Source organism: Aethalodelphis obliquidens, unplaced genomic scaffold, assembly GCF_003676395.1.
Source record: "Aethalodelphis obliquidens isolate GAN/ISIS:26980383/991018 unplaced genomic scaffold, ASM367639v1 scaffold18, whole genome shotgun sequence".
In the NCBI taxonomy this organism is placed as follows: Eukaryota; Metazoa; Chordata; class Mammalia; order Artiodactyla; family Delphinidae; genus Aethalodelphis; species Aethalodelphis obliquidens.
In genome coordinates, this window is record NW_020837962.1 from 6,375,093 (window position 1) to 6,380,606 (window position 5,514).

The window sequence follows — 5,514 nt, forward strand, 5'->3', positions numbered from 1 at the left end:
AATTTTCTAATTTCTCGAGTACTGATAATAATACCTACTTTGAAGCGTTGTTGTGAGAATGAGTGAAATAGAATGTGTAAAGTTCCAGGCACGACTTTCCTGTGCTTCTTGAGCTGATCTGAGCGTATCTCTTCATCTTAAAGAACGCACCAATTTCACTAATTTTGCCAAGTCATATATTGTTAGATTTTTAAAAAGCCAGTTAGGGCTTCCCTGGTGGCGCAGTGGTTGAGAGTCCGCCTGCCGATGCAGGGGACGCGGGTTCGTGCCCCGGTCTGGGAAGATCCCACATGCCGCGGAGCGGCTGGGCCCGTGAGCCATGGCCGCTGAGCCTGCGCGTCCGGAGCCTATGCTCCGCAACGGGAGAGGCCACAACAGTGAGAGGCCCGCGTACCACACACACACACAAAAAAGCCAGTTAAGCCAGGTCACCTTTAAGGGGCCTGGAAGGAAGTGTTTGGCCTTGGTGATGGTGTCACGATGTGGTTCGAGATTCTCCCCAGGGTTGCCGTCATGGCCGCGTGCTTGTTCATCCCGGGAATGGCCACTGCACGCATCCACAGGTTCACTAACGGGGGGCAAGGAAAAAAGGGTTGCCCATTATTCGTATCTGTGGAACTTGGTGGAAAGAGATAGGCGCATCTCTGGAGTTGATCGTTACTATGTGCCAAAGGGTTTGGAGAACATTGATTAAGAAAGCATTTTCCTGGGGCTTCCCTGGTGGCGCAGTGGTTGGGAGGCCGCCTGCCGATGCAGGGGACCCGAGTTCGTGCCCCGGTCTGGGAGGATCCCGCATGCCGCCAAGCGGCTGGGCCCGTGAGCCATGGCCGCTGAGCCTGAGCGACAGGAGCCTGTGTTCCGCAACGGGAGAGGCCACAGCAGTGAGAAGCCCGCATACAGCAAAAAAAAAAAAAAAGCATTTTCCTGATTGATGAAAAATAACTCAGTTATGCTCATCTACCGCTGCTAGAAGGTTGTGCAGTGTATTGTGTAGCATGCAGTGTATTTTGTACTCTGTAATAAAAATAAAACAAAAAAGTAAAATTTAAAAAATAAATAAATAATTTTAAAAGCCAGTTACATAAATCAGGAGCTTGGGATGAACACACACATACAGCTATATGTAGGACAGATAACCAACAAGGATCTACTGTATAGCACAGGGAACTCTACTCAATATTCTGTGATAACCTATATGAGAAAAAAATCTAAAAAAGAATGAATATATATGTATAACTGAATCACTTGGCTATACACCTGAAACGAACACAACATTGTAAATCAACTGTACTCCAGTAAAATTAAAATAAAAAAAATTTAAAAGCCAGTTACGATGCCATACATACTGTATAATATTAGTTAAGTAACAGAAAACACTCAAAAAATTATATGTTTTCTCAGGATATGTGCATATTATATAAATACACAGAAAAAATCTGGAAAGTTGCCTTCTCAGGATAGGGGCTGGGATGAAGGTAGGTTTGAGAGGACTTTGTTTTAATTTTTAAAGGGCTGCAACATATATCACTTCTATGGTTAGAAATTTATTTAAAAATGAAAGTGCACAGGGGCTTACACTGGTCAAATGTGGGACAATATGAGCCTTTAAATGAATATTCATTGGCAAGAATAAAACATGACACATTGAATAAAAGCAATCTATGTAAACAGGTACTCAAAACAAATGTGTCTTAGTCCATTGAAACTGCTGTAACAGCATACCATAGAGTAGGTGGTTTATAAACAACAGAAATGCTTACAATTCTGGAGGCTGGAAGTCTGAGTTCAGGGTACCAGCGTGGTCAGGTTGTGGTGAAGGGCCTCTTGGGGGTGACACAAACATTCAGGCCAGTGCTTGTACACGAATGTTCATAAATCACTATTCATAGTAGCAAAAAGAAACAACCTAAATGTCCATCAACTGGAAAATGGATACATAAAATGTGGTCTATCCATACAGGGGGAAATTAGCCAGCCTTAACATGGAAGGAAGTACTGATACATGTTACAACATGGATGGACATTGAAAATAGGATACTCAGTGAAATGTGCCAGACACAGAAGGCCACACACGTACTGCATGATTCCACGTATAATGAAACATCCAGAAAAGCAAATCCATAGAGACCATAAGCAGACTGGTGGTTGCCAGGGCCTGGGGAGAGGGAAAAATGGGGAGCGACTGCTTAATGGGTGCGGGGTCTCCTTTGGGAGTGATGAAAATGGCTTGAAACTAGATAGAGGGCGTGGTTGTACAACACTGTAAATGTACCAAATGCCACTGAATTGTTCACTTTAGAATGGTGAATTTTATTTCAGTGAAAAACTCCATGAGTTCATAATGAAACTAAAAGACTTTTTAAAAGGGTGGTGGATGGAAAACTGCAGTGGGAAACTATAGAAGGAAGGATGAGTAGAAATAGAAAATCACTCTTTAAAGTCACCTTAATGCTGACTGATCCAGATAAGAATCATCAATGGATGTTTGGGAAAAAGACAGTTGAGGTACAAGGCAGTCACACAGGCCACACTGACCTGACCGCACTGCCACCCTGATCTCAGACTTGCAGCCTCCAGAACTGTGAGAAATAAATTTCTGTTGTTTATAAGCTGCCCAGGCTGTAGTATGCGGTTATAGCAGCCCGAATGAACTAAGATACAATCTACATACTGTCAAGTTCACTGTTTTAAAGTGTACAAATTGGTGGATTTCGTATATTCACAACATTGTACAGCCATCAGCACTGTCTAATTCCAGAATATGTTCATCACCCCCAAAACAAACACTGTGCCCATCAGCATCCTCCTGTAACTGAAAGTGGGGTCCCTCTGTTCGCCACTCAAAAGCCAATAAAGAGGCAAAGTTGGTGGGAAGTAAAGTTTGCTTTATTTTGGAGGCCGGCAACTGGGGGGAGGTGCAGAGTCCTGTCCAAAGGCCAACTCCCCCCCACTGACAACCAGGGGGCAACAGCTTTTATAGGCGGAGGGAGGGGGCTACATGCAGAAACAGCACAGTCAGCTCTGACAGTCATCTTGAAATTGGTCATCGGTGGTCTGACCAGTGTCATCCTGACTGTTGTAAGTACAGTTAACCTTCAGTTCCCCGGGTCGGTTTGTTCCCATTTCCTTGAGGCCAATTCTCAGAATTGTGGCAGCTTATGTCATGGCTACAGCCTGGCCATCATGTAGTTAACTTCTTCCACCTGGTGAGGGTTTCAGTATCTATAAGACAGCTCACAGGATATGGCTCAGAATATTATCTGCAGCCCTTGAGAGGGAACTAAATGTCCTTGACTTTGCTTACTGACTAAACTATTATCGTTTCGTCCTGTTTGACTGTTTTTCTTTGCTTCTACATTCTCTCACTTCTCTGATTAAACTTGTTCTTTGGCTAAAGTTTTTCCACAGACAAAAGGCGGGAGGATATGGGGGTGGGGGAAGAACCATAGTGTCCTGTTTTGTTTCACTCTCCATTGCCCTCTCCCATGGCAAATGCCAAACCACTTTCTGTCTGCGGATTTGCCTCTGTGGGGTATTTCATATAAATGGAATCCTACAAAATGCACTCTTTGGTGCTTGGCTTCTTTCACTGAGCATGTTTTCAAGGTTTACCTGTGTTGTAGCATGTATTAGTACTTCATTCCTTTTTTTTTTTTTTGAGATGTCTTATCAATTGTCAAATTAATTTATTCTAAGTTGCCAGTGTGATTTTTTAAAACATGAGTTGGTAAACTCCAATATGATTAAACATATGTCTTTGGCTGAGAATACTTTTTTAATTGAAGTATAGTTGATGTACAATTTTATATAAGTTATAAGTGTATGGTATAGTGATTCACAATTTTTAAAGGTTATACTCCATTTGTAGTTATTATAAGTACTTCATTCCTTGTTAATGGCAAAATAACATTCCATGGTATGGAGAGACCACATTTATTTATTCATTCATTAGTGGATGGACGTTTGGGTTGTTTCTACTTTTTGGCTGTTATAAATAATGGTGCTGTGAACATTCATGTAAAGTTTTTGTGTGGACATACATTTTCATGTCTCTTGGCTACCTACCTAGGAATGGAATTGCTGGGTCTTTTTGTGACTATGTTTAATCTTTTAAAGAACAGTCAAACTGTTTTCCAAAGTGGCTGTATAATTTTATATTCCAGCCCCAGCTGAGTATGAAGCTTCCAGTTTCCTGGAGTTTAGTCTTATTGGGGAACTCTTGGAACCAGTGTAAAACACACGCCTCTGAGTTGTCTCACCCGAAGGGTGTGGGTGCTGGGGCATTTATACACCAAATCCCGCAGTCATTGGTTAGGGCTGCTAATTTCTTGGCTTTTCTGGTCGGCCGTGGGTAAGCAGAGTGACCCTAGAGAAAGCCTCTGTTGCTGCCTATTAGATGTTGGGCCTGGATGCATGGAAAAAAGGGATGCGGTGAAGTATCTCGGCTGCTGTTCTTACGAATTGTGTAAGGATAACCCAGCCAATTCTCATATCTCCCACAGCCTGCTGTGGCCCTCACAGGACTGCAGATACCCTTTTAATTGTGTTAAAATCACACAATTAAGGATCTGTAGTGATCTGAAAAGCATCCTCCAAAAATTCATATCCACCTGAAACCTCCGAATGTGACCTTCTTTGGAAATACGGTCTCTAGACGTAATCATCTTGGATTTAGGGTGGACCCTGAATCCAATGACAAGTGTCCTTATAAAAAGAGGACTTCCCTGGTGGTCCAGTGGTAAAGAATCCACCTTCCAATGCAGGGGGCACAGGTTTGATCCCTGGTTGGGGAACTAAGATTCCCACATGCCGCGGGGCAACTAAGCCCATGCGCCACAACTACTGAGCTCACGCGCCTCAACTAGAGAGACCGCGTGCCACAAAACTACAGAGCCCATGCACTCTGGAGCCTGCGTGCCACAACTAGAGAGAGAAAACCCGCACGCCACAACTAGAGAGAAGCCTGAGTGCCACAACAAAAGCCTGCGCACCACAATGAGAAGATCCCACATGCCTCAACGAAGATCCCATGAGCCTGCAACTAAGACCCGATGCAACCAAAATAAATAAATAAATTAAATAAATATTAAAAAAATAAATAAAAAGAGGAGAGGATGCAGAGAGAAGAAGGTGATTGAAGACAGAGGCAGAGATTGGAGTGACCAGTCTACAAGCCAGGGGACACCAAAGATTGCTGGCCACACCAGGAGCCGGGAGAGAGGCAGAGGACAGAGCGTCCCTCAGAGTCTCTTGCAGGAATCAACCCTTCTGACATCTTGATCTTAGACCTCTGCTGTCCAGAACTGTGAGAGAAGAAATTGCTGCTGTTGAAGCCCCCTAGTTTGTGGTACCCAGTTAGGAAGCTAACGGGTGGTCTCAGCTGGTTGGTGCCTCAAGGCTTTGGTGTACCCTGGGCTCCGAAGACCAGTGCCCAGCCCGGTTTCCACCTCCACGATCAGCTCCTTCTGAAGTTCACAGTCTAAATGCTCCCTGCTCAGATAGGCCTTCTCCCCA

The 5,514-nt window shown here is 43.9% G+C and overlaps 1 pseudogene; it reads left to right on the forward strand.

The window, feature by feature from the left end:
* The first annotated feature begins 480 nt into the window (after nucleotides 1-480).
* Nucleotides 481-788, forward strand: LOC113626551 (NADH dehydrogenase [ubiquinone] 1 alpha subcomplex subunit 1 pseudogene; annotated as a pseudogene).
* Nucleotides 789-5,514: the final 4,726 nt, after the last annotated feature.